This window comes from Netta rufina, assembly GCF_964035555.1.
Source record: "Netta rufina genome assembly, chromosome: 2".
Classification (NCBI taxonomy): Eukaryota; Metazoa; Chordata; class Aves; order Anseriformes; family Anatidae; genus Netta; species Netta rufina.
In genome coordinates, this window is record NC_140124.1 from 135,790,585 (window position 1) to 135,803,462 (window position 12,878).

The 12,878-nt window shown below is 39.7% G+C and overlaps 1 protein-coding gene across 1 annotated transcript in view; it reads left to right on the forward strand.

Moving 5' to 3' along the window:
* CPQ (carboxypeptidase Q) overlaps positions 1-12,878 on the forward strand; it is a 153,476-nt gene that overhangs the window by 97,198 nt on the left and 43,400 nt on the right. The window lies entirely within an intron of this gene.

Consider the following 12,878-nt stretch of genomic DNA (forward strand, 5'->3'; position numbering starts at 1 on the left):
TAACTGATCTGAGAAACACAGATACGTGATCTGAAAGCTGAAGTGGACATTCTGAAATACAAATTTTACAATAAAACTTCCATTATGTGTAGTGAGGACTACTGCTTCCATGTCTGCTGTAGCCCCTTGGTTCCGTAAAAGCAAGATACCACTATGCTATTTGAGCAAATTTTTTCAGAGGTGATCTAATAGCACTTCATCATGATACCACTGTGACCCTCGGGCATGGCAAGTGGACACAAGTTATGCCTGGTAATTAGGATTTTGGTAATTCCATGCATTACTTGAAGAAGGATTGTAGTTCAAATAGTATTCTGTACTTTCAACGTAACCCCTCCCCAAACCGTTTAGTAGCTGTTGGCGTAGGACCAAATACATGAAATTCATTTTAAAATCATTAAAATTGTTTAAATAATTACATTTTAAGTGATGAAGTTTATTTTCTTGCTCTGGTTAAAATATTTAACAGCTTTTACTCTTATTTCTAAATAAATCAAGTACTGAATGTGTTAAGCTTTATATTTTCTGAATCTTCAGTGTTGGCTTTTATTTTACTTTAATTGAGCTGACAGCTTCTGTGCTATGTTCATATCTTTTTTTTTTTTTTTTCTTAATGGTGTTTTTGTGGATTTCCAGACACTGTAACAGTTAGCTGGATGTTCACTGTAAGACCACACAACAGTAGCACAGTCTCAAGTAGCTTCACACAGAGACTTCAACACTTCAACTTTTTTGAGGGAAAAAAATGGAACCTATTCCTTTTGGTAGGATTTATTTTATTTTATTTTTTTCCATTTCACTCTTTGATTTCACGTGAATGTTGCTTCTTCTTGAGACAAAAGGAGTCAGCCTTGGGTCAGACGAAGCAGCATCTTCTGGGGGCGAGTTGTTCTGCATCTTCCGCACCAAGATGATGAGAACGAGCATCTTCTGGAGGTGCCTTTGTCTCTCCTCCTTTTCCAGAGACAAAATACAAGCAGGAAATTCAGAGTAAATGCCTACTTTTAGATGGATTACGATACAGCAAGGCGAATCGTGCTCTAAGTGGCTATTCCACAGCCACCCAATGCAGAAACCGAACCCCACATTTCTGTTCTGGATGTTTGTAGCTTCGCTCTAGAATAAAAAAAAAAAAGCTTACTACAGTGTACTGATAAATGTCTGCACTGGCCTGTGCACATGTTGGTACCAGCACAGCTTGTAGGCATCTCCTGACCTGAGTGAACAGAAGCATTTCACGCAGTGCACCCTTATCAATTTCTGCTTGCTGTCATGCCACACTATGCTCTGCCCACTGCTTGCTTTGCTGGAAGCCAAACTCAGAAACATTCACCAACTCGTGGCCGTTCTGCCTGATGGTATCCAAATGGGGCTTTTCTCCCAGTTAACGTTGAAGTTTAACGAAGCACAAGGGAAAGAAAAATATGCACTTTTTTTTTCCTAGCATTCTTGAAGCTTATATACGCCACTGATTGGCAAGAACACTGGCAAGCTACTTCGTGGTTAATTTGCTCAAAAAAAACAAAGAACTGGAGGCATTTCCACAGAAGTTGTTTATGTGAAGAAAGATTAAAGTTTCGGCCAGTTGGTGCTCTTTATTCCTTCTTTTTTTTTATGGGAATAGAGACATCTTTAAAGGCACCAAGGCGCCTTAGCTGGTCTGAACTGGAAAACTCCCTTTCCATCAGTGGGGCTGTGGCTGTTACGATTATCTGAGGACTTCTGATGCTTGAAAAATTGCCCTTCAGTACTGCAGACAAGGTTTGCAAGGCAGTAAGCTTGTGCAACTGTGCTGCAGTTTGCCTGCAGCTGTGTCTGTCAGCTGCCGCCTTCCCCAGCCCTCCTCAGTTTTTAACCTTTTGATCAATTCTAACTACATTTGATAGAGGCATAGAAATATTCAGAATATGAAGTTCTGATACGTTCTTTGCAGATGAGTGATTGAGGAGAGATGGATGAGTGCCTTTCTGTCCCAGCTGAGGAAAAGGCAGGAAGAAACTCCGCTTTTATCCTTTTATGAATGACGACAAATGCCTGTTTAATCAGCACACGTGTAGCTTTGGAGTAAGCACCAGGTCTTTTTTCTTTTGCCTGTGTCTGCAAATTCTGTGGGGTAGTAGCAAATGCTGCTACTGTTGTGCGAGTATTTTGGGGGGTAATTTAGAGACAATGGGAAGGCACTGGGGGTATTTTGGGGAGAAGCAGCTGAGGGATTCCTGTCTTTAAACAGATGTAACCCATAGGGTATTGCACGAGCTGTGATGTGGTGTGAGGGTATTTGGAAATTGTAGGAGAGACAGCACACAAGAAACTTGGGGTTTTCTCAATTTGCAGAACCTGCTCCGTTACTAATCACAGTCCTGAAACCTCAAACCTGTCCTGTTTTCAGGCTGGATTTGTAATTCTCCAATTTTACATTTGTTACTTCATGTACAAAAAAGGCTTCTTTGGAGATCGCCAATGCCATTTGCCTCAGCATTTTGATGGTAGAGTCATTACAGCTCTGGTGTCATTTAAAACACAAGTTTTCATGTCCCTGCATCACATGAGGTTTACAAAAGAAGTTGCCTTTCCAGGTGAGGTGAAAGACTAGTTAAACAGCTGTTCATAAAAAGTTCCTATAAAACTACCCCAAGACTTATCTTGATGCCACATTGTACCTTCACTTAGCTCTCTAGGTTGGACTGACAGCCTGTGGCACTCGGTCCCACTCTGGATGATGATTGCCTGTTTTTGTAAAGGAGGAGTTTCTGTTCTCCCACCATTTCAAGCCTTCTGCTGCCTTGGTGGTCTTGCTCAGAACTAATACTTGCTGATGGTATTTTTGAGCAGGAAGCAGGTGGCATGTATCCAGTGATTTCAGAGCTCTAGCCATTGCTTTCTCTTTGTTCCTAATCTTTGCTCCTGTGTTCCTGCATCGCTTGGCCCAGGTAGGCAATTCCCACCCGAGGCCACAGGTGCCCTTCCTGGGGAACACGTGGGTGAAGCTCTCTGGCAAAGCCACCTTCTCCTCCAGCAATACAAACACGGGACTTTTATCCTTAAAAGGAAGCTTGGGGAACTGAAAAACAAGAGTAACAGTGAAAAGCATTTAGCATGAGATCATGTGGTGGCTTCCAAGCATAACATTTTATGCCCCTTAAATGCAGTAGAGAGCCCACTGGCGTTAGAGATGCAGTTGATTTTAATTGATGAATTTCACTGCTTTCTTCTGAAAAACTTCAGATATTGTATCTGTTGTGTCTGTTTTTAATTGAAACAGCTGGAGCCAAATTTCAGCTTGTTTGTTTTTTTTTTCCATTGATTGGAGCTGCTACTTGACACTACAGTCTAGCTGATTTTCAGTCTCACCTCTGCTAACAGGGGAGGAATCAAACAGTCTTTTGATCACATTCGGAGTTTCTTTCAGCAGCATTTATGCAGAAGCTCTCTCCCCTTACCCAGAAATGTGCTTTCTGCCTTTACATGGCTGTGTTTGGGTCTCAACACTCCTTTGCTAGCCAGCTCGTGTTGTTCTCCAAAGCCCAGATGTGCACATGCCCACCCACTGCTGCCCAGTCTGTGTCTTTACCTGGTTCATCCTCTGAAGAAATCCACTGACTGTGCTGTGAATTTGCCAAGTCACAAACGTACCCTCTTTCCCCTCAGCTACTCGAACAGAAACGTGTGTTATCACTATCTAAGATCTTGCCCGTGTTGAAGTAGCTGGTAGAGACTTCTTGAAAGGCACCTGCATTTCAGACAGCTATAATGATGGTTTGTGGCACAGAGTAAACCTTTCCCTGCTTCTGGTGTTGTCTCCTGTGCACTGAGCTCATGTCCCGTCATGTCTGCATGGCCCATGAGACCAGGAAGTCTCCTGCTAGGACTGGGCCTCCCGAGAGCTTCTGGGAATCCTGGTTCTTCCATATAAAAAATATTTGCTATGGGGAAGTGCCAGAGACAGCAAATACCAGGAGTCAAATATATGATCCAGGCACATTTTCCTCTTCTGCAGGCTAGGGCAGGGTGCACCATGCCACTGCTGCTATAGCATGATGAAGGAAGGGTTATTGCTGACAAAGTCTAATCCCAGCCATCACACCTTTTACATGGCCTCCCTACATTCCTAGACCATGATCTGTACGCACTCAAGAAAGGGGGAAATTTATGGTGATAGGTTCTGTGCATGCTTCCCCCTCTTCCTCTCTTTGCCAGTGTTAGAAGGAAATGGGAGTTTCCTGAGCTGACTTCCCTGTAGATGAAAGCATGGATCTGGTACAACCAAATTTCTATTTCCTAGCGTGAAGGCATAGAAAACTAAAGTGTTTTTAAAACAACACATGCAAGGATTTCAAGGTGCGACATGAATTATGTTTTATGTAACTCATAAGGAGTTGATTAGGCACTTTTTTCCACCTTAAAACTTATTTTAAACAGAACTTCTAACTCTCCTCTGAGTTATACCCATGACTAATGTGACTCAAAAACCGTAAGACAGATTTCTGTTCAGTTCTCTGCAGTCTTTGTATGAAGTTACACTTCTCGATTCTAAATTCACCGGCTAATATATGAGGACTAAAGATATATTTTATTAAAAAAATATTGGAGTCATTCCTTTCTGCTGGTTTAATTGAAGTCATATAACTGCGATTTTAACTTACTTTATAAAACTTTTGTTGAACGTGTTTTGGAATTTCCTGTCGCTCTGGGGTAGTTGTTTGCTGTCTAGAAGATATGTTGTGAAACATCATTAAAAGACTGCTTTTATAGTAGGCCTTTTTTTTTTTTTTTTTGATTAAATATCTCAGATAGTAACTCCTTGTTCTTACATTCTTTCCACTTCCCCAAAGTTGCACGTTTTATTCTGACTTTCATGTTTTGCAAATCTGTTCAATGTACTTGATGTGAAATATGTGCATGCCATTACACTACCACTACATTTAAGCTTTAATTTCAACAAACAGCTGAATGCATATTTGGCAAATACTTAAATCTTCAATTTCCATACTGAGCTGACATAGCAGGAGGGTGACTGCAGACACATAAAGTTGTTAATTGAGTAGTAAATTTAGGCTTACAGCCCTCCTTAACCATGTTGCCCTATGTCCTGTTTACTGCTGCTACTCTGCAAGCTGTCATTTAGCCAGGAAATTCAAGTTAAAAAATGTGCTTTATTTATCTATGAAAATCTTAAAAACCAGGTGACAGAAGCTATTGTGTTTTGTTTGTTGTGGTTTTTTTTTGGTCCAAATCTGTAACTCAGCTGGCATGGTGCAATACTGAAATCCTTTCTGGATGAAGTCAGAGTCATCTTGTCCTTGCTGTCAGGTTTTCTTGTTTTGTTCTGTGTTTTATTTTTAAAGTTTATATTTTCAATATGCTAAGACAAGTGTGGTTGGTGCAGTTTCTGAATCATCAGCTCTGAGGACAGTGTAGATGCTGTAGCAGATTTGGGCTTTTGCCAGTACAAACAGAGGGACAGCAGAAGCAGAAGGTAGAGCCACAACACAGAAAAGGTCAAAACACGTTTTCGGCTTGTAACACCAGAGAGGGAGAGGGGCCTGCATTGCCTTTGTAGCTCCACAAGAATTTTATGAGATCTCTGGATACCTTTCAGGAAGGAGTTTTTTTCTAAAGAGGAATAAGGTACATTTTTGGGGTGGACAGTGTCCTCTTCTTTTTAATGGGATGTGGAGGAAATGGCAGCGGCAGCAGCAGGGAATGGAAGAGTGCTCTGCTTTCCTGTTCTGCTGGTAAACAGGCAAATAGTGGATTTTTTATATATTTTCTTGTAGACATGGCTTATATTGACTTCATGACACTACACTAATTGGTTCTTCATTTCAAAATCCCAGGAACCCCAAGTTCAGAAGAGCACATTTCTCCTCTTCCAAGCTGTTTATAAGCCATGCAGGTTGGTGGCTCTGAGGCAGGCACTTGGCAAACACTTGCTGCAGGAGCTCTGCCACCTGCCTCAATTGCAGCGCAATATGTGGGGCTCCAGGCTGTGGCACCCTCTTCTCCCCATCTCCCCTGTTAGAAGGCTTAATATGTGTTATTTTTAGTTACTAGACTTGCAAATCATTTGCAGCTTTCCCCTCCAGTCTTGTATATACAGCTCCTTCCTTAACATTTCCTCTTGGATATTACATCATTTTCTTAAAATAAATCTACCTAAAACTTCTCATATTCTCCACCTTTATTCTTCTGTAAATCTGCCTTTCCTATTCTGTCATAAGCTTATATTCTCCTAAAAACAGAAAAAAACAACTCTTTGATTAATCCCAGACTTAATTAATGCTGCTCACCTGCTCCTCTAGCTCTGTAAAACCCAGTGCTTCCTAGATCTGAATCCTGCCACATATCCTGCTTACCTCAAGCCTTGCAGTTTCCACTCCTCTCTTTTCAAGAGGCCTGTCCAAAAAGCTTCTCCCATTCTGTGACTGTGGCAGTTGTGTCCTCCTCCTACCCAGAGCACAACATCTGAGCCCTTCTCCGGCATCACCTAAGGTGGAGCTACTGGCCCTTACCTCCAGGCACTGTCTAGCTTGTTTTATTTCCTACTTTCCAGTGTCCTGTCCATTTTCTGTCTTTTTCTTCTCGTGATTCCACATCTCTTCTCCAGCTGACCCATGCACATGTCAGACAGCCTGGCTTTCTCCAAGGCCTGGGAGACCTCATATTTCTTTACTGCAGACCTTCAAGGCGGTTGATTTTTCACTTGCCAGCATCCCATCCAACCAACACCTTGTCCTCAGTACTACCAGTGTAACAAAACTACCTGTACTACCTGTGTAACAAAACAAAGAAAAATCAAGTAAATTACATTATACTTTTTTTTTTTTAACGAGAATACAAAGGCAGATTCTCAAGCAAAAAGCTGTTGCCCTTCTTTATGCTCACTAGAGAATCACAAATACATCATAATCATGGTTTACGTAATACTAACATTTTTTGTAAGTGAGCTTTTTCTTCTCAAAGCTTATAACTCTGATAGCAGTAAGATTTTCTCTGTTAAATCATTATTTTTCACTCAATCTTGAAGAAAAAAAAAAAAACTTTTTAAATGAAATGTCTAACTAGAATTATTTAATGTAATGTCTAACTAGACAAACACTTTCCAGCACAAAGAGTGATATTAGCACTCTTAATCATGGAAGATTTTTTTCTAATAACAGAACGAAAGCACAAATCCTTCTGTTTTAAAATGAAAACTTCTTCATATTCAGAGGAAAAGTCTGGACATCCTAAATTAATTGCATTATCACTTACATTTTATAAAATATAGCTTTACGTATAGTCTTTGAAATTAGCCAGAGAAACAGGATGAGAAGATGAAGAGAGTTTTCTCTAAAACAGGTCTTACCCATTGCAGAGAATACAGAAATTAGGTAATTGTCTCTAAAATACTTAGGAATATTCAAATATTTCTGTCTTTTTTTTTTTTTTTCTTTTTTTCAAATGCTATCAGACCTCTCAGACAAGCAATAGGAATGGATAGCAAATGTTATTATTTGTGCGTTCTCATTTTTTTGGGACCTTAGGCTACATATATAACAAAGGCCAAAACTGCAAAGTGAGTGTGGACTCCTACCATGGAAATACGATGGAAAATAAGACTGCAACACCAAAACTGTGTACAATCCATTAGAAAGAAAACCAGCTTAGAAAGTTATCATGGCTTGGTGAAAGTGACCTTATTTGATAGTTCACTTGAGGTCTAGACCGGAATAAGGAAAATTAAAAATAAAAGTATCAGTGGTGTATAAAATAGGCAGTGTAATGAGAATGCAATGAGAACTAAAATATGTAACTTGCCATGAAGCCCAGCAGTTTAATTAAACCAGCAAATAAAGCATTTGCTGAGATTCTGGAAATTTCAGAAAATTGCCTGTTTCCCAATCTGTTAATGGTTGAAACACTTCAGCAGATCAAATCTAAAAGAAAATGAAAAAGACTCTGAATATTTGGCCAGATTAAAAAAAATTAACAGAGCATTGCTAGGTTGGAGAGGATTTTAATGATGCATAAAAGGACTGCTAGTGTGTTGTAACCAAAACAGAGCAATTAAGAATGAGTATTGATACAGCTAATTTGACCCTAAAATATGCACCAGAAATTGCTTTTTTTTTTTTTTTTTTGGTTTTGTTTTGTTTTTTGTTTTTTTTTCTGAAGGCTGCCAGTAAAGTCACAAGAGGCTTGGAAAATTTCCATGTTAACTGTGCAACAAAGAAGACATAGCAGGAGAGAGAATGGAGAAAGCAGGAAGCATAGCATGGGGGAAACTCAGACTGGCTGTGTTCATTGTGTCATGTATCTTAGTCCTTTTTGTATATATACCCTTTTAAAGGAGTTTTAGGCAATAATAATGCAGAAAAATACATAGTTCGTGATGTTAAATACAGCAGTGGGACAGTTTTTTGGGTGATATATCTGTATGTACCTCTCCACAGAAGCTCCTGAAGTAAATATATCAGCATTTTAAGCAGTATGAGACCAAGGGAGCGAGCTGGTAGTGCAATTTGTTCTACTTTGCGGCTCAGTTCAAGGCTTTGTTAAGCCATTTATGTGTGGTCTGAGGAGGGTGAAACTGGAAAAGCCCTAAAATAGCTAATGTTTTTCATAGTTCCAGAGGGCATGGGGGGGTTGCAGTCATTTTCCTTTTTACTGTATACAGATGAGCTTCAGTCCCATCTTTATACTGCTGAGGAGCTTCTCCTCTCTTCAGGTAATGCAACTTATTACAAATTGTCCTAAAACTCGTTAGGGATGGGAAATAAATGCAGCTCATATATCAAAGAAATAGGAATAGGTTCTAGAAATTCAAAATAACAAAAAATAGTGTAGGCATGCATATACAGGCATAGCCTGCTTTCCTATGTACAGCCATATCCTGCTGGCAGCACATGATGTATATTTTATCACTGAATACTGTATAAATGCAAGTTAAAATGTTTTACCTGTTAAGTCACATAGAATCATAGTATATAGGACCCACAAGGATCATCCAGTACAACTCCTGGCTCCACACAGGACCACCCCAAAAATCAGACCCTATGTCTGACAGCGTTGTCCGAACACTCCTTGAACTCCAGCATGCTCCCCTCTGGGTGCAGACCCTTTCCCTAACCCCCAGCCTGACCCTCCCCTGTCCCAGCTCCATGCCGTTCCCTCGGGTCCTGTCGCTGTCCCCAGAGAGCAGAGCTCAGCGCCTGCCCCTCCGCTCCCCTCGTGAGGGAGCTGCAGGCTGCCATGAGGCCTCCCCTCAGCCTGCTCTGCTCAGGGCTGAGCAAGCCAAGGGACCCCAGCTGCTCCTGATACATCTCCCCTGTAGACCCTTCACCATCTTCGTAGCCCTCTGTGGCCACTCCCTAGTAGTTTTATGTCCTTATATTGTGACTCCCAAAACTGCACACAGTGCCCAAATGAGACTGCACCAGCGCAGAGCAAAGCAGGACAATCCCTTTCCTCAGCCTGCTGGCGGTGCTGAGTTTGAGGCACTCTAGGACAATGCACATCCATTTGCAGCATGCTAATACGCTTCTTGTAAGCTGAACGGGTATTTGATTTGTTTTGTGGGTGATACCAGTATCTTGGGTTTGCAGAGTAAAAAAATCCTTTGTTTCACTATATTTTCAAAAGATGATCGGTATTACAACAATGTGATGACTTCTCTTGAAGAAGTCTGATCAGCTATCATACACTGTCTTCTTAGAAAACACTGTGTCTTCATACTTAATCCTTCTCATCGGTAAGAATTTGTGTTTATAAAGTGGAAAAATATTTACTAAAGGAAATTCAGTATTTACAATACCGATCTTTATTTTGATTAAAAAAGACACAGTTCAAGTTCTCCCTCATGGTTTATGTGCTATCATGAGGGTGGAGCACATTTATTTATTTTTTACATAATATGTGACAGATTATCATAATTTATATATGCTAATACCAGATGATACGTTTCAATTTTGCTGTGTGGGAATCTATCAAGCAGGAGCAAGATGTGCAGGATATAAAATTAAAGTTTTGCATACTGTCCTGGTAAGTGCCTTATCACAGGGAGATCATCCACTGTTGTACCAACATACGTGGATTAAATCAACACTATCATGCCTCAAAAATACCCATTTTAGATTTAAAATTAATGTAAAATGTGTATATATATACGTGTACACACATGTATTTATGTACATACATGTGTACACACACATATATACACACTTCTATGTCATTTGCTGGTAATTACCTCTTATGTAAAGTATGAAAGAAAGGCTTTTGGCAAAGTACTTTATTGTAGCTGACAGTTGACGTTAGACTTCTTAGTTAATACCTTTTTTCTAGTACAATTACAAATCCATTTTTTTCTCAAGCATTTGCGTTTTTTGGCTAACCTAAGCTTGCTGCCGACATCTGCAAGTCTGAGCACTTCAGCATAATTTAGAAGAAACAGAATATCGAATCAATAAGAGCTGCATCAAAGTATGGCTGAAGTGGTCAAGCAATCGTGAAGTACAGCACCTGGAGACAGTGAAAACATGCAAGCAGCTACTGCAGCACTGAGGGTGTATAATGCAGAAGTAGCCTGGGATAAATGTTTTCATTTCATCCTTTAACTTGGGAGCCCAGGTGCACCACAGTATATCTTTCACTTGGGATAAGCCATAGGAGTGCTGATGCTGATCAGTAAAATGCACCTTTGTGCTATACTATGACTGTGTTTCTCAGTTAAGGGTAATGTAGAGGAAAAAAAAAAAAAAAAAAAAGCCTCATTTTTTTTAAATATTGGAAATATGTAAATTTGTAAATTATTCTGCAGATTGAGGAAGATCTATAGATGCGTTGGTTTTGGTCTTAGTTATTTGAGTTTAGAAAGAATAATCTGAGTACCAGCTATCACCTTTTGAAGTTTATCCTCCTGTAAAGTCCCTGCTATTCTTTTTATTGGGATGCTGCAATAGGATGGAAGCTGTAGGATTTGGGTGTTTTTGAGTAGCTGTTGAGCTCTGCAACTTCCACTTGAGTTACTTAATTTCAGATCTGATTGACCCAGGAAGGGCACAGTAGGCTCCTTGCACTGATGCACCAGTGAATACAGTTATAACCTACTGCACTTTTCCAAAACAATCTATGTATTTAAATATTCTGGGTAAGTTGAAAAAAAATCTTCTGTCTTCTGCTTTAGAATATATAATATTTCAAAAGAGGGAGGCACTGTTTTATTTTGAAACAGTTTTCCTTAATTTTAAAATTTGCTACATGCCCCTCTACATGAGACACTCATCACAGAACAGTTTCCTAGCCCAACTGTTATTTTATCATGTCTTTTCAGTATGCATTCGGGCTGTGATCTGCAAGATTTTGTGGCACTGTTTTGTTCCTTAGGAACTTAGGAACCAGTGGATTTTGTGAAACAAACCCAAATTGGTAATTTTAATTAAAAAAAAAAAAAAAAAAAAAGTTGTAGCTTAAGTATAGTGGTTCATATTTTTAATAAAGGCATGCATTCAGAATATTCTTGGCAATTTTACTTGTGAATATTGGATTTATTTGATGTACTTTGCTCAGAACAGCTGTGTTTTTAATAACAGGTAGATAAACTCTTATCACTTCAAGATAATGAGGAAATTAGATTCTCCTCTGTATACTTCGTTTTGTTTTTAAAATAAATGCCTCTAGACTTTATGACTTCTTTTTTTTTCTTCTTTTAAAGATTTCGTATTTAATTTCAGTAGAACACGCAAGTGAATCTGCTCACAGAAATTGCAAAGCTCAGCAGGGCTTTCTCTCCCGTCCATTTTAGTGGAAAGATGCAATGACCAGCTACAAAGGGGCCGTTTGGACCTCAAAATTCTTCCATTTAAGTGAGCTGAGACCTTACCAAGCTCTGGCAGAGCAAGAGAGAGCAACCAGGCTGAGCACATCCAAGTTCCCTGTTGGACAGCAGCATCTTTATTTTCAGACTAGCAGCACTTCATCTCCCATGGCTGGAAGGAGGCAGAAGATGCTGCTCCCCTGTCTCAAACATCTCCTATCCAAGCGCTTAGGTAGCCTTGGTGTGGTGGGCTGTAGGCTGGGCTTCAGTGCTTTGTGTTTTGTGCTAGGACAAACAGCCTTTTGCTGGCACCTGTGCTCACTGCTAAAGCTGCAAATGTCAATGGCTCTTGTAATGGAGCCATTGACACATCTGTGGTTATCTTGTGCCTAAAATCTTCCTCACGTCAACATGATTACTATTTTAATATCTTCATTTTCTCTCATTGGCCATCTGGCTGATTTGAAATGCGAAGGAGGCTAATCCTATGCTGTAATGATTTAGGAGAAGAGCAGGAAATCCACTGGGATGGAGGGGTGGGGGGGAGAACGGGGAAAACTGTTTTTAAAGTAAAGAGAGCTGATGACCTGTCTGTTTACAGACAGCAGGTCAACATTTAGAAAATACACTTTTTAATCCCTTGATTCTATGCTTTTTGCTTCTTTCATTATGAAATAATGGACAAGCCAAGGTGTTGTTTGTTTTTCAGATTCTGAATATAACTTCTACACTCTGTCTTCAGTTATTAGGATTGCTAATGTGATTTCTAGAAGGAAACCTTTGGTTGATTTTCTTTGGGTTGATTTTCTTTGGGTTGAGGGAAAAAATTAATGAAGGTCAGGTCTATTTGTAGACTTCATCCATTTTAGCTAGGAAATTAATTCAGTTTTGACAGTGATACTGATATTATTTCTCCTCAGCACAGAAGTGTGTGGGGTCATTTATGCTTTAGTGTTTGCTATATTCTCCTATCTGGCTTATTTTCTTTCTAATAGTTTTGAGGAGGTTATTTTTGCTGAAACATAATTAGCTTTACACTGTACAGAAAGCACTGTTTATTCGTGCTCTGCTTGCTCTTCAGTGC